Source organism: Cherax quadricarinatus, unplaced genomic scaffold (genome assembly GCF_038502225.1).
Source record: "Cherax quadricarinatus isolate ZL_2023a unplaced genomic scaffold, ASM3850222v1 Contig2031, whole genome shotgun sequence".
In the NCBI taxonomy this organism is placed as follows: domain Eukaryota; kingdom Metazoa; phylum Arthropoda; class Malacostraca; order Decapoda; family Parastacidae; genus Cherax; species Cherax quadricarinatus.
In genome coordinates, this window is record NW_027197057.1 from 10924 (window position 1) to 35186 (window position 24263).

Genomic DNA, 24263 nt, shown 5'->3' on the forward strand with positions numbered 1-24263 from the left:
AGGGGCGCCACTGGTACACTAAGAGAAAACACCATAAGTGTCCGGGGCCCAAAACTGTTCAACAGCCTCCCATCGAGCATTAGGGGAATTGCCAATAAACCCCTGGCTGCCTTCAAGAGAGAGCTGGACAGATACCTAAAGTCTGTGCCGGATCAGCCGGGCTGTGGCTCGTACGTCGGACTGCGTGCGGCCAGCAGTAACAGCCTAGTTGATCAGGCCCTGATCCATCGGGAGGCCTGGTAGTGGACCGGGCCGCGGGGGCGTTGATCCCCGGAATAACCTCCAGGTAACCTCCAGGTAACTCCCTCACCCTGTATAGTGAGGGGGGCACTCCCTCACTCTGTATAGTGTGGGGGGCACTCCCTCACTCTGTATAGTATGGGGGGCACTCCCTCACCCTGTATAGTGTGGGGGCACTCCCTCACCCTGTATAGTATGGGGGCACTCCCTCACCCTGTATAGTGTAGGGCACTCCCACACCCTGTATAGTGTGCGGGCACTCCCTCACCCTGTATAGTATTGGGGGCACTCCCTCACCCTGTATAGTGTAGGGCACTCCCACACCCTGTATAGTGTGCGGGCACTCCCTCACCCTGTATAGTATTGGGGGCACTCCCTCACTCTGTATAGTATGGGGGGCGCTCCCTCACCCTGCATAGTGTGGGGGCACTCCCTCGCCCTGTATAGTATGGGGGGCACTCCCTCACCCTGTATACTATGGGGGCACTCCCTCACCCTGTATAGTATGGGGGCACTCCCTCACCCTGTATAGTATGGGGGTACTCTCTCACCCTGTATAGTGTGGGGGCACTCCCTCACCCTGTATAGTGTGGGGGCACTCCCTCACCCTGTATAGTGTGGGGGCACTCCCTCACTCTGCATAGTGTGGGGGCACTCCCTCACTATGCATAGTGTGGGGGCACTCCCTCACTCTGTATAGTATGGGGGGCACTCCCTCACCCTGTATAGTGTGGGGCACACCCTCACACTGTATAGTGTGCTGGCACTCCCTCATCCTGTATAGTATGGGGCACTCCCTCACCCTGTATAGTGTGGGGGCACTCCCTCACCTTGTATAGCATGGGGGCACTCCCTCACCCTGTATAGTATGGGGCACACCCTCACTCTGTATAGTGTGGGGGCACTCCCTCACCCTGTATAGCATGAGGGCACTCCCTCTCCCTGTATAGCATGGGGGCACTCCCTCACCCTGTATAGTATGGGGCACTCCCTCACCCTGTATAGTGTGGGGGCACTCCCTCACCCTGTATAGTATGGGGGCACTCCCTCACCCTGTATAGTCTGGGGGCACTCCCTCACCCTGTATAGCATGGGGGCACTCCCTCACCCTGTATAGCATGGGGGCACTCCCTCACCCTGTATAGTATGGGGGCACTCCCTCACCCTGTATAGTATGGGGGGCACTCCCTCACCCTGTATAGTATTGGGGGCACTCCCTCACCCTGTATAGGATGGGGGGACTCCCTCACGCTGTATAGTGTGGGGGCACTCCCTCACCCTGTATAGTATGGGGGCACTCCCTCACCCTGTATAGTGTGGGGGCACTCCCGCACCCTGTATAGCATGGGGGCACTCCCTCACCCTGTATAGTATGGGGGCACTCCCTCACCCTGTATAGTATGGGGGGCACTCCCTCACCCTGTATAGCATGGGGGGCACTCCCTCACCCTGTATAGTATGGGGGCACTCCCTCACCCTGTATAGTATGGGGGGCACTCCCTCACCCTGTATAGCATGGGGGGCACTCCCTCACCCTGTATAGCATGGGGGGCACTCCCTCACCCTGTATAGTATGGGGCGCACTCCCTCACCCTGTATAGTATGGGGGGCACTCCCTCACCCTGTATAGTATGGGGGGCACTCCCTCACCCTGTATAGTATGGGGGGCACTCCCTCACCCTGTATAGCATGGGGGGCACTCCCTCACCCTGTATAGCATGGGGGGCACTCCCTCACCCTGTATAGCATGGGGGGCACTCCCTCACCCTGTATAGCATGGGGGGCACTCCCTCACCCTGTATAGTATGGGGGGCACTCCCTCACCCTGTATAGCATGGGGGGCACTCCCTCACCCTGTATAGCATGGGGGGCACTCCCTCACCCTGTATAGCATGGGGGGCACTCCCTCACCCTGTATAGCATGGGGGGCACTCCCTCACCCTGTATAGCATGGTAGAGACCTCTCCCACATACACTGTTCCTCCCACGTTATATGCAGTATTTCACTTGCTTCACCCCAACATTTTTGGTCATTTTTTTCTGTTTTTGATAAAGGAGAATTAGAAGTTGTGTGGTTCTTGCTTGAGTATTTATTTGTTTGTGTTTTTAAGGGAGTGTTCGTGTGTTTTTGTAATCACTGATCTGTGTTTGTCTGTCTCTTTTAAAAGAGTCTGTTTGTGTTTTTATTTTTTGTAATAATTGATCCGTGTTTGTTTACGCATTTTAATGTTTTTTTTAATTGGTGATTTATATTTAGTGTTTCAATGGCGTATTTTTTACGATTTTAATCACTTATTTGCATTTGCAGTTGTCGAATCTCCTGTCCCTTGGTTGGCACTCATTGTTCCTGTCTTCCTGGTATTATTTTCATACCTGATCTTGAGACTGTGTATGAAGTTTGTCTTATTTCTCGTTTTTTTTACTCTCAAGAGGCTAAAGAAATACATCCTGACATTTCTCATTAGTTATTTGTGTCAAACTTCTGCTTGTGTTCCTTCCACATCCTCTCTCAAGGAGAGAGTGTTTAAGACATAAATGGGAGAGAGTGGGGGAGATAGTGAGGGGTGAGGGGGGAAAGCGATTGTGAGGGAGAGAGCTGAGTGAGAGGAGTGAGGGAGAGGGGTGAAGGAGAGGGGTGAGGGAGAGGGGTGAGGGAGAGGGGTGAGGGAGGGGGGTGAGGGAGGAACAAATTTACTCCCCACAACAAAACTTCGAATCACGTCACTAAACCTGGATATTTTCACATATATTTTTATAATTTATATATTTACCCTCGAAATTTGCTTTTTTGAAAGAGAAAGTTTTTGTTGGTTGATGTGACTTTGTGGGGGGAGGTGGGGAGTGGCGGGGTGAGGAGGGGAGAGGAGGGGAGAGAAGGGGAGAGGAGGGGAGAATGGAAAAATGAGGGAGAGGAGAATAAAGGAAGAGAGAGGGGAAAGATAAGAGAGATGAAAGATAAAAAGAGAGAAATGAAGGGGAAAAAGGAGAGGAGAGGAGGAGTGAAGAAAAGGAAAGGAGTGAAAGAGGAAAAGAGAAAAAGAGGGAGAGATAAATGGAGAGGAGGAAGGAAGGAGCGAAAGAGGGGGAAAGAGAGGAAGAGGGAGAAAAATAGAAGAGGGAAGAGTGGGAGGGTAGGAAGGATGGAGGGAGGGAGGGAAGGAGGGATTAAAGGAAGGAGGGAGAGAGGGAGGGAAAGAGGGAGGGTACTGATGATGAACGCTGTGTAATTACCAAGTTACCAATTTAATTATGATCTGGGGTGAGGCGGAGCCTGTGACACAACAACAGGACGGGGGTGGAGGGGACTTTAATAGGGAGGGGGTGGAATGGGAGATGATAGGGAGGGGGTGGAGGGGGAGATGATAGGGAGGGGGTGGAGGGGAGATGATAGGGAAGGGGTGGAGGGGAAGTTGAAAGGGAAGGGGTGGAGGGGGAGATGATAGGGAGGGGGGTGGATGATAGGGAGGGTGTGGGAAGGGGTAGGTGAAAGGGAGAGGGAGAGACGTATAGAGAGACAGGGAAGGTAAGAAAGACATACCTCTGAGTCCTTAATAGGTACCCACTGGTGCGGAGAGAGAGAGAGAGAGAGAGAGAGAGAGAGAGAGAGAGAGAGAGAGAGAGAGAGAGAGAGAGAGATAATAATATATACCTGGAAAGTACAGGAGTGCCTGGCCTCAAGTCTGCACACTCCCAGGACAACACACTGGAGTGAGAAAGGTGCGAGAGAGCGCAGAATAATCCCAGTGAAAGGCAAAGGGCGCCGTGAGCACAATAAGAGAACATTGTATCAACATCCGTGGTCTCAGACTTTTAAGTCTCACCTCAGATGTCAGAAACATTGGTGGAAAGAAGTGTAGAAGACTTGTAGAAGTTTCCTAAGGTTCTTTTGGTACAAAATTATTGATTTTTACATCAACATAAATGAAAAAAATATATATCTTTAAACGTATAAGAGAAAATTTTAGAAAGAACTTAATTTTCAATGAGTTCTTGCTAAGTGACCAATTTTACTTATTCGGCACGATATTATATATATATATATATATATATATATATATATATATATATATATATATATATATATATATATATATTCTCAATACATTTGACTTAGCATCGTCTGAGGGATGCTGGTTGTCGTTGTGGATCTCGCTGGATCACGTTGGATCTCGTCGCCATGGTTACACCCTAAGCCTCGCTTGAGGGATGCTGGATCCCGTTGCTATGGTTACATTGTAAGCCTCGTGTGTGCAATAATACCGTCAGGTATAACTACAATACCTGCAAGAATTTTATTGCCGATGGTCGATATTAAATACGTTTATTTTTTATTGGTTGTATGGACTGGGAGGCAGGCGGAAATTTGACTGGCTGAATTTTGCTAAATGACTGAGTTATCCTGGGTAAGTTATCTTGGGTTACTAACCCAGGATAACCCAAAGAGTGTGGCTTATTTCCACTGGGTTCTTTGTTCCTACCCCAGCCTGTACTGAACCCGGGTTATTTGAATGTGAGCCGAACACGTTACCATCGTGGTAAGAGTTTGCAGGGATGAAGACCACACAACTACACACTCCATACAATGTATACTTAAATACAACAAATACATTTTTTCATTGTATACTCCATACAGGAAATTGTAAAGCAAATGTAATTAGGTGTATTAATAGACAGGAATGTATAGCGAGTGTATGGAAGGTTTAATAAGATGCGGTTGTATTAATAGACTCGTGTATAAAACACAGTTGGTTTATCAAGTTTAAAACCTGTTTACTCCACGAGGGTCATTAAGGCTGTATAACCTGATCACCACCAGTTAAGAATATTTTCATACCTGAAATACAGAGATGAAGTGTATATACACTGAGAAATACACCCCTTCTGGTGTATATACACTGAGAAATACACTCCTTATGGTGTATATACATTGAGAAATACACCCCTCCTGGTGTATACATACTGAGAAATACACCCCTCCTGGTGTATATATACTGAGAAATACACCCCTCCTAGTGTATATATACTGAGAAATACACTCCTCCTAGTGTATATATACTAAGAAATACACTCCTAGTGTACATATACTGAGAAATACACCCCTCCTAGTGTATATATACTGAGAAATACACCCCTCCTGGTGTATATATGCTGAGAAATACACTCCTCCTAGTGTATATATACTGAGAAATACACCCCTCCTGGTGTATATATACTGAGAAATACACCCCTCCTAGTGTATATATACTGAGAAATACACTCCTCCTAGTGTATATATACTGAGAAATACACTCCTCCTAGTGTATATATACTGAGAAATACACCCCTCCTAGTGTATATATACTGAGAAATACACCCCTCCTGGTGTATATATACTGAGAAATACACCCCTCCTAGTGTATATATACTGAGAAATACACTCCTCCTAGTGTATATATACTGAGAAATACACCCCTCCTAGTGTGTATATACTGAGAAATACACCCCTCCTGGTGTATATATACTGAGAAATACACCCCTCCTAGTGTATATATACTGAGAAATACACCCCTCCTGGTGTATATATACTGAGAAATACACTCCTCCTAGTGTATATATACTGAGAAATACACTCCTCCTAGTGTATATATACTGAGAAATACACCCCTCCTAGTATGTATATACTGAGAAATACACCCCTCCTAGTGTGTATATACTGAGAAATACACCCCTCCTAGTGTATATATACTGAGAAATACAACCCTCCTAGTGTATATATACTTAGAAATACACCCCTCCTAGTGTGTATATACTGAGAAATACACCCCTCCTAGTGTATATATACTGAGAAATACAACCCTCCTAGTGTATATATACTGAGAAATACACCCCTCCTAGTGTGTATATACTGAGAAATACAACCCTCCTAGTGTATATATACTGAGAAATACAACCCTCCTAGTGTATATATACTGAGAAATACAACCCTCCTAGTGTATATATACTGAGAAATACAACCCTCTTAGTGTATATACACTGAAAAATAAAAATACTCTCAGAAAACGGAAAGTTGCCGCCTGAATACAGAAAGTGGAAACAATAAACGAACAGTACTAACAGAAAACCAAAGTGGAAACCAACAAAACGAACAGCCCTAAGAGAAAACGGAAACTGGGGGAAAAAACGAGCACCAACAGAAAACGGAAGCCTGAAACGCTTAGAAAACAAACATCAAAAGAAAACGGACAAAATCTAAAAGTAAACGAGGAAGTATAAGGGCAGACTCGTCCAAGGTCGCTCTTCAAGTACTCATTTATTGACAGAAACTCGCGAATCAGTCTGCTTTTCGGAGGATCTTTCCCCATTTTGACAAACGTGGCGGCGGCCGACGGAAGCCAGAGTATTAGGGTAAATTATTCAGCTCTCTTTTGGTCAATTTTGTATGAGTGTGCAGGGTATTATGCTGGAAATAGAGGGATGAGAGGATTATCTTGACCATCCGTAATACGAAGAGTTCATATGTATACAACGCAGACGCATGCGTGTGTACACACACACAGGTGCACAGATTTACACACACGGGGTCAGGAGCTGAGTATTGACCCCTACAACTACAATTAGGTGAGTACGCGTATATGTGAGTACACTAACGTGTATTTATAAATTCACATTCATATATGTGCTTTGTACACACACTTATATGTGTACACTTGCACTCATATGTACATAAACAGATATATGAACGTAAATACACTATATACGTGTATGTGTGTATTAGTATGCAATTTAACCAATTTAAAACTAAATTAAATTCCCGGCATTTGCGTAATCTCTGTCTCACAGTGTGACTGAGAAATAAAGAAATTTAATACCCCTTTCAAAGTGGCAACTTTGTATATGTATATCACACAGCCTGGTGTCAGCTGACCTGTGACGTCATCACCACTCACCTGTAAGGTCATCACCTCTCACCTGTAAGGTCATCACCTCTCACCTGTAAGGTCATCACCTCTCACCTGTAAGGTCATCACCTCTCACCTGTTAGGTCATCACCACTCACCTGTAAGGTCATCACCTCTCACCTGTAAGGTCATCACCTCTCACCACACAATCTCGCATCAGCTGACCTGCAATAAACAACCATCCATTAATTACACCATCTATCACAGCATCTATCACAGCATCTATCACAGCATCTATCACAGCATTTGTCTGGGCTCGTAGGTTCGAGTCCCCTCCAGCCTGAGATCATTTTTTTGTAAATACGTCGCTTGTCCTTCAAAGTCTAAAACATTGTAATATCTTTCGTTGGTCGGTGAATGTGGGAGATGATATGAAAAAAAAAACTTACCACCTGCCTGGTGCTGCCTTGGATCCGACGCCAAGCTCGGCTGGGCGCCAGAGCATTGCCCGGTCTGGCACGGTGTGTATAGTACTACGTACTTTGCCCCACAGCCGGGCTGTGGTTCGTGCGTTGGACGACGTGTGGCCAGCAGCAACAGCCTGGTTGATCAGATGCCGATCCACCGTTGACCCCCAGAACACTCTCCAGGATATATATATACACACCTGGAGAGTGTTCTGGGGGTCAACGCCCCTGCATCCCAGTCCTTGACCAGGCCTCACGGCGGATCGGTATCTGATCACCCAGGCTCTTGCTGCTGGCCACACACACACACACACACACGCATATATATATACATACATCTAGGTTTTTCTCCTTTTTCTAAATAGCTCTTGTTCTTCTTTATTTCTTCTATTGTCCATGGGGAAGTGGAAAAGAATCATTCCTCCGTAAGCCATGCGTGTCGTATGAGGCGACTAAAATGCCGGGAGCAATGGGCTAGTAACCCCTTCTCCTGTAGACATTCACTAAAAAAGAGAAGAAGAAAAACTTTATAAAACTGGGATGCTTAAATGTGCGTGGATGTAGTGCGGATGACAAGAAACAGATGATTGCTGATGTTATGAATGAAAAAAAGTTGGATGTCCTGGCCCTAAGCGAAACAAAGCTGAAGGGGGTAGGGGAGTTTCAGTGGGGGGAAATAAATGGGATTAAATCTGGAGTATCTGAGAGAGTTAGAGCAAAGGAAGGGGTAGCAGTAATGTTAAATGATCAGTTATGGAAGGAGAAAAGAGAATATGAATGTGGAAATTCAAGAATTATGTGGATTAAAGTAAAGGTTGGATGTGAAAAGTGGGTCATAATAAGCGTGTATGCACCTGGAGACGAGAGGAATGTAGAGGAGAGAGAGAGATTTTGGGAAATGTATAGGAGTCTTTGAACCAAGTGAGAGAGTAATTGTGGTAGGGGATCTGAATGCTAAAGTAAGAGAAACTTTTAGAGAGGGTGTGGTAGGTAAGTTTGGGGTGCGAGGTGTAAATGATAATGGGAGCCCTTTGATTGAACTTTGTATAGAAAGGGGTTTAGTTATAGGTAATACATATTTTAAGAAAAAGAGGATAAATAAGTATACAAGATATGATGTAGGGCGAAATGACAGTAGTTTGTTGGATTATGTATTGGTAGATAAAAGACTGTTGAGTAGACTTCAGGATGTACATGTTTATAGAGGGGCCACAGATATATCAGATCACTTTCTAGTTGTAGCTACACTGAGAGTAAAAGGTAGATGGGATACAAGGAGAATAGAAGCATCAGGGAAGAGAGAGGTGAAGGTTTATAAACTAAAAGAGGAAGCAGTTAGGGTAAGATATAAACAGCCATTGGAGGATAGATGGGCTAATGAGAGCATAGGCAATGGGGTCGAAGAGGTATGGGGTAGGTTTAAAAATGTAGTGTTAGAGTGTTCAGCAGAAGTTTGTGGTTACAGGAAAGTGGGTGCAGGAGGGAAGAGGAGCGATTGGTGGAATGATGATGTAAAGAGAGCACTAAGGGAGAAAAAGTTAGCATATGAGAAGTTTTTACAAAGTAAAAGTGATGCAAGGAGGGAAGAGTATATGGAGGAAAATAGAGAGGTTAAGAGAGTGGTGAAGCAATGTAAAAAGAGAGCAAATGAGAGAGTGGGTGAGATGTTATCAACAAATTTTGTTGAAAATAAGAAAAAGTTTTGGAGTGAGATTAACAAGTTAAGGAAGCCTAGAGCACAAATGGATTTGTCAGTTAAAAATAGAAGAGAAGAGTTATTAAATGGAGAGTTAGAGGTATTGGGAAGATGGAGGGAATATTTTGAGGAATTGTTAAATGTTGATGAAGATAGGGAAGCTGTGATTTCGTGTATAGGGCAAGGAGGAATAACATCTTGTAGGAGTGAGGAAGAGCCAGTTGTGAGTGTGGGAGAAGTTCGTGAGGCAGTAGATAAAATGGAAGGGGGTAAGGCAGCCGGGATTGATGGGATAAAGATAGAAATGTTAAAAGCAGGTGGGGATATAGTTTTGGAGTGGTTGGTGCAATTATTTAATAAATGTATGGAAGAGGGTAAGGTACCTAGGGATTGGCAGAGAGCATGCATAGTTCCTTTGTATAAAGGCAAAGGGGACAAAAGAGAGTGCAAAAATTATAGGGGGATAAGTCTGTTGAGTATACCTGGTAAAGTGTATGGTAGAGTTATTATTGAAAGAATTAAGAGTAAGACGGAGAATAGGATAGCAGATGAACAGGGAGGCTTTAGGAAAGGTAGGGGGTGTGTGGACCAGGTGTTTACAGTGAAACACATAAGTGAACAGTATTTAGATAAGGCTAAAGAGGTCTTTGTGGCATTTATGGATTTTGAAAAGGCGTATGACAGGGTGGATAGGGGGGGCAATGTGGCAGATGTTGCAGGTGTATGCTGTAGGAGGTAGGTTACTGAAAGCAGTGAAGAGTTTTTACGAGGATAGTGAGGCTCAAGTTAGAGTATGTAGGAAAGAGGGAAATTATTTCCCAGTAAAAGTAGGCCTTAGACAAGGATGTGTGATGTCACCGTGGTTGTTTAATATATTTATAGATGGGTTGTAAGAGAAGTAAATGCGAGGGTCTTGGCAAGAGGCGTGGAGTTAAAAGATAAAGAATCACACATAAAGTGGGAATTGTCACAGTTGCTCTTTGCTGATGACACTGTGCTCTTGGGAGATTCTGAAGAGAAGTTGCAGAGATTGGTGGATGAATTTGGTAGGGTGTGCAAAAGAAGAAAATTAAAAGTGAATACAGGAAAGAGTAAGGTAATGAGGATAACAAAAAGATTAGGTGATGAAAGATTGGATATCAGATTGGAGGGAGAGAGTATGGAGGAGGTGAATTTATTCAGATATTTGAGAGTGGACGTGTCAGCGGATGGGTCTATGAAAGATGAGGTGAATCATAGAATTGATGAGGGGAAAAGGATGAGTGGTGCACTTAGGAGTCTGTGAAGACAAAGAACTTTGTCCTTGGAGGCAAAGAGGGGACTGTATGAGAGTATAGTTTTACCAACGCTCTTATATGGGTGTGAAGCATGGGTGATGAATGTTGCAGCGAGGACAAGGCTGGAGGCAGTGGAGATGTCATGTCTGAAGGCAACGTGTGGTGTGAATATAATGCAGAGAATTCGTAGTTTGGAAGTTAGAAGGAAGTGCGGGATTACCAAAACTGTTGTCCAGAGGGCTGAGGAAGGGTTGTTGAGGTGGTTCGGACATGTAGAGAGAAGGAGCGAAACAGAGTGACTTCAAGAGTGTATCAGTCTGTAGTGGAAGGAAGGCGGGGTAGGGGTTGGCCTAGGAAAGGTTGGAGGGAGGGGGTAAAGGAGGTTTTGTGTGCGAGGGGCTTGGACTTCCAGCAGGCATGCGTGAGCGTGTTTGATAGGAGTGAATGGAGACAAATGGTTTTTAATACTTGAGGTGCTGTTGGAGTGTGAGCAAAGTAACATTTATGAAGGGGTTCAGGGAAACCGGCAGGCCGGACTTGAGTCCTGGAGATGGGAAGTACAGTGCCTGCACTCTGAAGGAGGGGTGTTAATGTTGCAGTTTAAAAACTGTAGTGTAAAGCACCCTTCTGGCAAGACAGTGATGGAGTGAATGATGGTGAAAGTTTTTCTTTTTCGGGCCACCCTGCCTTGGTGGGAATCGGCCAGTGTGTTAATAAAAAATAAATATATATATATATATATATATATATATATATATATATATATATATATAAAGAGAGAAAGATATATAGATAGATAGATAGAGAGAGAGAGAGAGAGAGAGAGAGAGAGAGAGAGAGCCTACGTACCTATTTATCTATGGTTTTCTAGCCTTATTTTTCTCCCTTTATAACCTCGCCTCTACTCCTTCAGACCCATCCTCTTTCTCCTTCTAGTCTCCCTCTATCTTCCCCTGACTCCCAGCCCTGGGCTTTTAACTTGCCTGTTAATTAATATTCTTCCCCCTCCACCGTGCTAACCCCCCCTTCCCCTGTGTTAAACTCCCCATCTCCCCTTTTATTATCTCCCTCGTTGCTAATTGGAGAGGAAACAGCCAGTAAGCCGATTACAGCCGATTATTATTGACTCGCTGTGCCATTTATCGGTTGCGGGACGTTGACTCACCCCAACCGGTTGTGGCGGCCAGAGCATGAGGGGGAAGGGGGAATCTGAAGGGGGAAGGGGGAACCTGAAGGGGGAAGGGGGTATCAGCAAAGGAAGGGGGAATCAGGAGGGTTAAAGGGGTCATCTGCTCATCTCTGATCATCAGTTTGATATGATAATGTGATCAATACTCTGAAAAAGCGGTGTAATGCCAGGTCACCGCTTGATCACCCAGGCTATTGTTTCTCGCATACCGCAGGCCTACATAACTATAACAGTCTGGTTGATCAGCTCGTTCGTGAGAGTTTTGTGTTCCATCTTGGGATGGTAGTGAAGTATTTTAAGTGAAGCGTTGAAGATTTCCATCTCAGTAGGTCAATGATGATAACTGCAGACTCCTGACGAAGCACTAGGAACAATGCGAAAGGCCTAGAGCTGCTATCCAACCTATATTAGCCTGGCAGGCTAATATACGTCCTTTGGTAAGGTTCTTTCGCACGTTTATACGTATAGGGTTCTTTGGCAGGTTTATACGTATAAGGTTCTTTGGCAGGGTAATACGGGTTCTTAAGCTCGTGGATGAGTCTTGAAGGAGCAGACTCATCCACTGGTACAAGAGAATCATATTCGAGGGCAGATGTGACAAGAAGTACAACGAAAATCTGCTATATTGTGGAGTGAACCAGGTCCCAGTTTACAAGTAACTGGTGTGAGGATGTATCAGTTCTAAGGATTAGTAACCCAGGATAGTGTAGCCACAGGGAAAGTTTTACTAGTAAGTCCCATGTGGTCTAGTGGCTAGGATACCTGGCTTTCACCCAGGAGGTCCGGGTTCGATTCCCGGCATGGGAAGTTGTTTTTCCACACTATTCAAATAACATCTGTGATTTTAAGAGAAAAATTTGAGTGCCCCGAGTGAGGATCGAACTCACGACCTTGAGATTATGAGACTCACGCGCTGCCTACTGCGCCATCGAGGCTCCTGCGTAGTGTATTCGATAACATATTCTTGAGATTGTTTGCAAGTTTCTCTCTCTCACACAGTCTGTGGTTCGATCCCCGGTAAGGGTAAAAACACTGGGCCTGTTTCCTTACACCTGCTAACCACGTTCACCTAGCAAGTAAGTAGGTACCTGGATGTTAGTCGACTGGTTTCGGTCTCATCCTGGGGGACAAGACCGCGGACCACACTGGAAATAAGAGTCGGTCCCACGATGACGCACTGACTTTCTTGGGTTATCCTAGATAGCTAACCCTCCGGGTTTAAAAATCCTAACAAAATATTGTCTGATCTCTAATGCTGCATTAGCAAACGTACACTTGCAACACTGAGGCAACATGGGTCACCCCATGAACAACACCTGTGTGCAACATTAAGACAACATGGGTCACCCCATGGATTGGGAGGATGCTATGTGAGTCAACACAGAAAGTAACCATCACAAATTAAAATGCTTAGAAGCAACATCAGTCTCTTCCACCACCCATTTATCAATCCCACCACCACCCATCCATTAATTCCACTCATCACCCATCCATCAATCCCACACACCACCCATCCATCAATCCCACCCACCATCCATCCATCAATCCCACCCACCACCCATCCATCAATCCCACTCACCATCCATCCATCAATCCCACCCACCACCCATCCATCAATCCCACCCACCACCCATCCATCAATCCCACCCACCACCCATCCATCAATCCCACCTACCATCCATCCATCAATCCCACCCACCACCCATCCATCAATCCCACCTACCATCCATCCATCAATCCCACCCACCATCCATCCATCAATCCCATCCACCACCCATCCATCAATCCCACTCACCATCCATCCATCAATCCCACCCACCATCCATCCATCAATCCCACCCACCACCCATCCATCAATCCCACCCACCACCCATCCATCAATCCCACCTACCCTCCATCCATCAATTCCACCCTCCACCCATCCATCACTCCCACCCACCACCCATCCATCAATCCCACCTACCATCCATCCATCAATCCCACCCACCACTCATCCGTCAGTCCCACCCACCACCCATCCATCAATCCCACGTACCATCCATCCATCAATCCCACCCACCATCCATCCATCAATCCCACCAACCACCCATCCATCAATCCCACTCACCATCCATCCATCAATCCCACCCACCATCCATCCATCCATCAATCCCACCCACCACCCATCCATCAATCCCACCCACCACCCATCCATCAATCCCACCTACCATCCATCCATCAATTCCTCTCATCAGTCTATGCGCTATTCTTTTCCCCTCAGTTTAGATCAAGTGTGGAGAGAGCGTCATGACTCCACCACACACTGTCGTAAGTGGGCGTAAGTGGGCTAGTGTTTACGTGGTATATACGGTGCGCTGGGGTGGGCGGGTGGTGGGTGAGGGTGGGGTGGGATGATCTCACTTCCTGACGTCAGAGATTGCGTAAGCTACGCCAACATTGGCTAGAGGGGAGGTCTCACCTTCCTCCTCCTCCTCTCCTGCTTCCACCAGTCAACACCTGCATGATGAACCACCTGACGACGCATCAGCTGTCCAGACGGTATACACATACTGAGAGAGAGGATGACGCAGGTAGTCCAAAAGTGGAGGTGTTGGTGGCGGTGTTGGTGGCGGTGTTGGTGGCGGTGTTGTTGGAGTGTTACAAAAAACGCGATTCTAAAAGCTTAGAGATCTCCAGTGAATACTAGAAAGGACTGCCCTTCTAGCATCCAGCCTGTTACTGGGCTTTCGTAACAATTAGTCAGTATCCTTGTCCAATTATCCATTAGAATTCAGTATGATTCAATAGTGCTTCAGGATTACAACTGGTAGGCTACTAACTAGATAAATTAAAATTTAATAAATTTATTGAGTATCGTCTAGAGGTATATTATCAAAGTAAATTAAATTAATAATAATCAAAATAATAATAATCACTTCTCTCGAGTACAATATTATTGTGCTGAAAGCACATATCACATTTATAATTCTTAAGTACCGTCTGGTACATTAACATTTAATAAGTTATTATAAATATGTACAAGTAAGTTTGTGTGTACGTGTGTAAGTGCTCTAAGTAGTTCGCTATGTCTCACGACTCGACTAGACTTAAACAAGTGACTGACAAAGTCCTCAAATAAACTAACTTCTTGACCAACTGGCAATCAGAACAGTCTGCTTGAACAATAAAAAGAATGCTAAGCCCAACAGCAATATAACAAGCAACTGCGACACAGAATCAGGAACAAGGAGATAATATAACGACACTAAGTGGTCGGGACCATCAGCAGATCCTCTCCAAAAGTCACAAAACTCCCATACTACTGAATCTAAGTTCAGCATAAGAAAATCCCTGACTGTGATAGTACACAGATACCAGTACAAGTTAGGTCAGAAGCTACAGCTCAGGACCTGAGTTGCTTAGAGTGTCTATGCGACACACAACCTCAGTACAACGTCGAAAATCACTAAGTCTATACAATGTTCTGTGAACAGAGTTCTACAGAACTAACAAGAATAATGAGACAGACAATCTGTCCAACCACCAAGAGAGTCTAGACCAGACTGAATACTTCAGGCGAGGTGAGGACACCCCCCCCCCCTCGATCACGATTTAGCTATTATCGCAAATATAAGCAATATAAAATTATATGAAAAGGTAATATACATTATATTCATAATCATAATATACATTATATACATTGCAACCCATTCAGGGGTTGCAACATGGAGGCAGTGTAGAAGTGGAGGTGTTGGTGGAGGCAGTGTAGAAGTGTAGGTGTTGGTGGAGGCAGTGTAGAAGTGGAGGTGTTGGTGGAGGCAGTGTAGAAGTGGAGGTGTTGGTGGAGGTGGAAGAGCAGATATTGTAAATAAATATAATAGCCTCTCCTCCTCCTCTTCTTCCTCATCTTCCTCGTCCTCCTCCACCTCCTCCACCTCCTCCTCCTCCTCCTTCTCCTCCTCCACACAACACGCTAACAAGAGCCAGAGGAACGTGTGCAGGCAATTACGTCCAGTAAGGGAAGAAGACAGTGAAAAAGATGGAGAGAAGGAGGAAGTGGTGAAGGAAGGGAGAGAAGGAGGCAGTAATGAAGTAAGGGAGAGAAGGAGGCAGTGGTGAAGGAAGGGAGAGAAGGAGGCAGTAATGAAGGAAGGGAGAGAAGGAGGCAGTGGTGAAGGAAGGGAGAGAAGGAGGCAGTAATGAAGGAAGGGAGAGAAGGAGGCAGTGGTGAAGGAAGGGAGAGAAGGAGGCAGTAATGAAGGAAGGGAGAGAAGGAGGCAGTGGTGAAGGAAGGGAGAGAAGGAGGCAGTAATGAAGGAAGGGAGAGAAGGAGGCAGTGGTGAAGGAAGGGAGAGAAGGAGGCAGTAATGAAGGAAGGGAGAGAAGGAGGCAGTGGTGAAGGAAGGGAGAGAAGGAGGCAGTAATGAAGGAAGGGAGAGAAGGAGGCAGTGGTGAAGGAAGGGAGAGAAGGAGGCAGTAATGAAGGAAGGGAGAGAAGGAGGCAGTGGTGAAGGAAGGGAGAGAAGGAGGCAGTAATGAAGGAAGGGAGAGAAGGAGACAGTGGTGAAGGAAGGGAGAGAAGGAGGCAGTAATGAAGGAAGGGAGAGAAGGAGGCAGTGGTGAAGGAAGGATAGAGAAAGGAGGCGATGGTGAAGGAAGGGAGACGAAGGAGGGAGACTATCACCAAGGGAGCTAAGGGAGACAACCTAGTGATACTCCTCCAGGTTAACTCCTGCCAGAAGGAAGACTAACTATTGTCTTCAGAAGTGCTGGACTCTCCTTCCCTCTTCTTCCTTATCTTCCTTCTGAGTTTCCTCCTCCTCCTCCTCCTCCTGCTCTTCCTTTTGCTTCTCTTCTATATTCTCCATTCCTCAACTATGTAGATAGCAGCAGACACACTGCAGATTAACTTTTTTCCTTCCAGTACTCTAGTCAAGACTTACTGAGTCTTTGGGAGTACATGGCAGTACTCGGGAGTACGTGGGTAAGATAGACAGCAGCACTTGCCAGTACACAAACAGGTTTATCTATTGAATAAAACTGTTTATTTCTATCTATCAGTGTCAAATACTTTTTAACACATTAGTTAACACCTGGAGAGAGAATTAAGATCTAAGATCAAATATCTAAGATCTAGGATCAAATATCTAAGATCTAGGATCAAATATCTAAGATCTAGGATCAAATATCTAAGATCTAGGATCAAATATCTAAGATCTAGGATCAAATATCTAAGATCTAGGATCAAATATCTAAGATCTAGGATCAAAGATCTAAGATCTAAGGTTAGAGATCTTAGATCTAAGGTTTAAGATTAAATATTTAAGATCTACGATCAATTATCTAAGATTTACGATCAAATATCTAAGATCTACGATCAAATATCTAAGAACTAAGATCAAACCTCATATTTATAAGATCAAAGCTCATTCTAAAATGCAAATAAATAAATAGCTGACATTCAGGTGAACACACCATAAGGGATGGCCACAGCATCCCAGCCTCACGGGATGAGCGGTGGTCCAGGGAAGATATGTCCACGACGTTCAAGATTTCCAGAAGTGTCGATCAGCCGAATTGTCTATTTTTGCTCTTAAAGTGGAGTGACCAGGCATGATATAACCTGAGGCATCACAGGTGTAACAGTCCGGGTTACCTGTCTGCTGCTGATGGTCGGCTACGGGGGATAACCAAGTCAGTTATGGCGATGTCTGAGAGATGTTGCGTTCAAACTACGAACGCAGCTTTAGAAGTAGGTATGGCAGGGCTCAAGAGAACCTGGGAGGGCGTAAACGTGCTCATAGGGAGTTAAGAGGCAAAGCCAGGAGCTGAGACTCAACCTCTGGAATCATTTAACGGTGATTACAAAAAATGATCACATATACGTATACTTGAGAGAACAGGAAGGAAGGAAAGGGAGAAAGAGGGAAGAGGAGAGAAGAAGAAAGAGAGAAACAGGTAAAGAGAGAAAGAGAGAGAGAGAGAGAGAGAGAGAGACAGATAGAGAGAGACAGAGAGAGAGAGAGAGAGAGAGAGAGAGAGAGAGAGAGAGAGAGAGAGAGAGAGAGAGAGAGAGAGAGAGAGAGATAGAGAGAGAGAGAGAGAGAGAGCAAGAGGAAAGAGGAGCTGGAGAGATCGACATAGATCAAAGTAAGAGAGCGAGGACACTTGCCTGGGGCTGCAGCAAGGAAGAAAGATCCAGCAGCAAACATCAACACACAAAAATAGGAAGAAAGAGAATGCGCTATCCTCCTCTTACACTCTTACCTCTTACACCACCTACCTCCTCTCTCCAACCACCACCACCACCACCACCTACCTCCTCTCTCCAACCACCACCACCACCTACCACCACCACCACCACCACCACCACCACCACCACCACCACCACCACCACCACCACCTACCTCCTCTCTCCAACCACCACCACCACCACCACCACCACCACCACCACCACCACCACCACCACCACCACCACCACCTACCTCCTCTCTCCAACCACCACCACCACCACCACCTACCTCCTCTCCAACCACCACCACCACCACCACCTACCTCCTCTCTCCAACCACCACCACCACCACCACCACCACCACCACCACCACCACCACCACCACCACCACCACCACCTACCTCCTCTCTCCAACCACCACCACCACCCCCACCACCACCTACCTCCTCTCTCCAACCACCACCACCACCGCCACCACCACCACCACCACCACCACCACCACCTACCACCACCACCACCACCACCACCACCACCTACCTCCTCTCTCCAACCACCACCACCACCACCTACCTCCTCTCTCCTACCACCACCACCACCACCACCACCTACCTCCTCTCTCCAACCACCACCACCACCACCACCACCACCACCACCTACCTCCTCTCTCCAACCACCACCACCACCACCACCACCACCACCACCTACCTCCTCTCTCCAACCACCACCACCACCACCACCACCTACCTCCTCTCTCCAACCACCACCACCACCACCACCACCACCACCACCTACGTCCTCTCTCCAACCACCACCACCACCACCACCTACCTCCTCTCTCCAACCACCACCACCTACCTCCTCTCTCCAACCACCACCACCTACCTCCTCTCTCCAACCACCACCACCACCACCACCACCACCACCACCACCACCACCTACCTCCTCTCTCCAACCACCACCACCACCTACCTCCTCTCTCCAACCACCACCACCACCTACCTCCTCTCTCCAACCACCACCACCACCACCACCACCACCACCACCACCACCACCACCACCACCGCCAACACCACCACCACCTACCTCCTCTCTCCAACCACCACCACCACCTACCTCCTCTCTCCTACCACCACCACCACCACCACCACCACCTACCTCCTCTCTCCAACCACCACCACCACCACCTACCTCCTCTCTCCAACCACCACCACCACCACCTACCACCTCTCTCCAACCACCCACACCACCACCACCACCAACACCCACACCACCACCACCATCATTCACTCCATCACTGTCTTGCCAGAAGGATGCTTTACACTACAGTTTTTAAACTGCAACATTAACACCCCTCCTTCAGAGTGCAGGCACTGTACTTCCCATCTCCAGGACTCAAGTCCGACCTGCCGGTTTCCCTGAACCCCTTCATAAATGTTACTTTACTCACATACATATGTATATATTCATATATATATATATATATAATATATATATATATATATATATATATATATATATATATATATATATATATATATATATATATATATATATATATATATATATATATATTTATCAATAACAACACTGCACTAGCCAAGGACTCGAACCCATGCTGCTTTGGCCTGCCTCATGTTGGGCGAAAACACATGACGCCCTTATCCACTGAACCATACGATCCTTAAGAGTAGAGCATCCAGCAGAACTGGATGTTGTACTCGCTACCCAAGGACACACGATGGTGTGTATGACTCTAGGCTAATTTCATTCTAGTCCCTGTTTGGTGTACTAGTTCAACGAGCAGTATTTTATATTATTGTGACCACGAACGAGTGGTATTGATCAATAACAACACTGCACTAGCGCCTAGAGTCATCCACACCATCGTGTGTCCTTGGGTAGCGAGTACAACATCCAGTTCCGCTGGATAACCTACTCTTAAGGATCGTATGGTTCAGTGGATAAGGGCGTCATGTGTTTTCGCCCACCATGAGGCAGGCCAAAGCAGCATGGGTTCGAGTCCTTGGCTAGTGCAGTGTTGTTATTGATATATATATATATATATATATATATATATATATATATATATATATATTATATATGGAATTAGTGTGTGTGACATGTTTTCGAGAAAATTTCTATTCTAATCATTTCTCTCTCTGTCTCTCTCACTCTCTCTCCTTATCTATCTATCTATCCATCTCTCTCTCTCTCTCTCTCTCTCTCTCTCTCTCTCTCTCTCTCTCTCTCTCTCTGAAGACTTTTCATTGATTCTATTTCCCCGAGAACAAAAATACTGGGTCAGACCTGTAAGCTGAGCCAGAGTGAAGTAAGAGATGACACTTGTACTCATTTTAACATGTGTCCCTTTGGTTGGCACTACTGGCACTCCTGATCCCGGGAGGATGAGAGAGGGCAGGTAAGTTAAGGTACGGGAGGGAGGAGATAAAAGAGGACGTTGAAGTGAGGGAACGGGAGAGAAAAACGGGGAAAAGGGGAAATTGAAAAGAGAGGGGAGTGTGGGGTAGTAAGATTATATTTGACTCTCCCTCTAGAGTACTTCACTACTCAATCTTTCCTTGCTATCTCTCTAACATCTCATCAAGCAAATAATGGAGGGACTTAGAAGTACTTCTAAGTCATACCATTGTATACCATCGTAGTGGCCATACCATTGTATACCATCGTAGTGGCCATACCATAGTATACCATCGTCGTAGCCATACCATAGTATACCATCGTAGTGGCTATACCATAGTATACCATCGTAGTGGCTATACCATAGTATACCATCGTCGTAGCCATACCATAGTATACCATCGTAGTGGCTATACCATAGTATACCATCGTAGTAGCCATACCATAGTATACCATCGTCGTAGCCATACCATAGTATACCATCGTAGTGGCCATACCATAGTATACCATCGTAGTGGCCATACCATAGTATACCATCGTAGTGGCCATACCATAGTATACCATCGTCGTAGCCATACCATAGTATACCATCGTAGTGGCTATACCATAGTATACCATCGTAGTAGCCGTACCATAGTATACCATCGTAGTGGCCATACCATAGTATACCATCGTAGTAGCCATACCATAGTATACCATCGTAGTGGCCATACCATAGTATACCATCGTAGTAGCCATACCATAGTATACCATCGTAGCACCCATACCATAGTAAACCATCGTAGTAGCCATACCATAGTATACCATCGTAGTGGCCATACCATAGTATACCATCGTAGTAGCCATACCATAGTATACCATCGTAGTGGCCATACCACAGTATACCATCGTAGTAGCCATACCATAGTATACCATCGTAGTAGCCATACCATAGTATACCATCGTAGTGGCCATACCATAGTATACCATCGTCGTAGCCATACCATAGTATACCATCGTAGTGGCTATACCATAGTATACCATCGTAGTAGCCATACCATAGTATACCATCGTAGTGGCCATACCATAGTATACCATCGTAGCAGCCATACCATAGTATACCATCGTCGTAGCCATACCATAGTATACCATCGTAGTGGCTATACCATAGTATACCATCGTAGTAGCCGTACCATAGTATACCATCGTAGTGGCCATACTATAGTATACCATCGTAGTAGCCATACCATAGTATACCATCGTAGTGGCCATACCATAGTATACCATCGTAGTAGCCATACCATAGTATACCATCGTAGCACCCATACCATAGTAAACCATCGTAGTAGCCATACCATAGTATACCATCGTAGTGGCCATACCATAGTATACCATCGTAGTAGCCATACCATAGTATACCATCGTAGTGGCCATACCATAGTATACCATCGTAGTAGCCATACCATAGTATACCATCGTAGTGGCCATACCAGAGTATACCATCGTAGTAGCCATACCATAGTATACCATCGTAGTGGCCATACCATAGTATACCATCGTAGTAGCCATACCATAGTATACCATCGTAGCAGCCATACCATAGTAAACCATCGTAGTAGTTATACCATAGTATACCATCGTAGTGGCCATACCATGGTATACCATCGTAGTAGCCATTCCATAGTATACCATCGTAGTGGCCATACCATAGTATACCATCGTAGTGGCCATACCATAGTATACCATCGTAGTAGCCATACTATAGTATACCATCGTAGTGGCCATACCATAGTATACCATCGTAGCAGCCATACCATAGTAAACCATCGTAGTAGTTATACCATAGTATACCATCGTAGTGGCCATACCATGGTATACCATCGTAGTAGCCATTCCATAGTATACCATCGTAGTGGCCATACCATAGTATACCATCGTAGTAGCCATACCATAGTATACCATCGTAGTAGCCATACCATAGTATACCATCGTAGTGGCCATACCATAGTATACCATCGTAGTGGCCATACCATAGTATACCATCGTAGTAGCCATACTATAGTATACCATCGTAGTGGCCATACCATAGTATACCATCGTAGTAGCCATACCATAGTATACTATCCTAGCAGCCATACCATAGTATACCATCGTAGTGGCCATACCATAGTATACCATCGTAGTAGCCATACCATAGTATACCATCGTTGTAGCCATACCATAGTATACCATCGTAGTGGCCATACCATAGTATACCATCGTAGTAGCCATACCATAGTATACCATCGTAGTGGCCATACCATAGTATACCATCGTAGTAGCCATACCATAGTATACCATCGTAGTGGCCATACCATAGTATACCATCGTAGTAGCCATACCATAGTATACCATCGTAGCAGCCATACCATAGTAAACCATCGTTGTAGCCATACCATAGTATACCATCGTAGTGGCCATACCATAGTATACCATCGTAGTAGCCATACCATAGTATACCATCATAGTGGCCATACCATAGTATACCATCGTAGTAGCCATACCATAGTATACTATCGTAGTAGCCATACCATAGTATACTATCGTAGCAGCCATACCATAGTATACCATCGTAGTGGCCATACCATAGTATACCATCGTAGTAGCCATACCATAGTATAGTAGTAGCCATCATAGTATACCATCGTAGTGGCCATACCATAGTATACCATCGTAGTGGCCATACCATAGTATACCATCGTAGTAGCCATACCATAGTATACTATCGTAGCAGCCATACCATAGTATACCATCGTAGTGGCCATACCATAGTATACCATCGTAGTGGCTATACCATAGTATACCATCGTAGTGGCCATACCATAGTATACCACCGTAGTAGCCATACCATAGTATACTATCGTAGCAGCCATACCATAGTATACCATCGTAGTGGCCATACCATAGTATACCATCGTAGTGGCCATACCATAGTATACCATCGTAGTAGCCATACCATAGTATACTATCGTAGCAGCCAATCCATAGTATACCATCGTAGTGGCCATACCATAGTATACCATCGTAGTAGCCATACCATAGTATACCATCGTAGTGGCCATACCATAGTATACCATCGTAGCAGCCATACCATAGTATACCATCGTAGTGGCCATACCATAGTATACCATCGTAGTAGCCATACCATAGTATACCATCGTAGTAGCCATACCATAGTATACAATCGTAGCAGCCATACCATAGTATACCATCGTAGTGGCCATACCATAGTATACCATCGTAGTAGCCATACCATAGTATACCATCGTAGTGGCCATACCATAGTATACCATCGTAGCAGCCATACCATAGTATACCATCGTAGTAGCCATACCATAGTATACCATCGTAGTGGCCATACCATAGTATACCATCGTAGTAGCCATACCATAGTATACCATCGTAGTAGCCATACCATAGTATACCATCGTAGTGGCCATACCATAGTATACCATCGTAGTGGCCATACCATAGTATACCATCGTAGTAGCCATACCATACCATACCATTCTTGTAAAACTTGTCAGACACTGCAACATCATTGAATCTTGGTTCACCTAATACATTCTTAGATCAACACAGACTAGCTGGTCTGCTGAAGCCTCACCTCACACCTTAGAAGATCAACACAGACTAGCTGGTCTGCTGAAGCCTCACCTCACACCTTAGAAGATCAACACAGACTAGCTGGTCTGCTGAAGCCTCCCCTCACACCTTAGAAGATCAACACAGACTAAACATTCTGCGGGACCTTCAGAAGGTTAGCTGGTCTGTGGAATTCTGGCACTCAGTATTTTTTTTTATTATATTTCAGTCTGATTGGTTCAGAGCTGAGAGCATTTATTGTCTGACAGCCTCCTGTCAGCCAA

General features: G+C 45.4%; 2 non-coding genes across 2 annotated transcripts; one reads left to right on the plus strand and one right to left on the minus strand.

Annotated features, from left to right (window-relative positions):
• The first annotated feature begins 12482 nt into the window (after nucleotides 1–12482).
• Nucleotides 12483–12554, plus strand: TRNAE-UUC (transfer RNA glutamic acid (anticodon UUC)). The gene has a single exon. It is a non-coding gene; the product is annotated as a tRNA-Glu (tRNA).
• Nucleotides 12555–12609: 55 nt separating this feature from the next.
• On the minus strand, nucleotides 12610–12682 carry TRNAM-CAU (transfer RNA methionine (anticodon CAU)). Its single transcript has one exon. It is a non-coding gene; the product is annotated as a tRNA-Met (tRNA).
• Between the last annotated feature and the right edge of the window lie 11581 nt (nucleotides 12683–24263).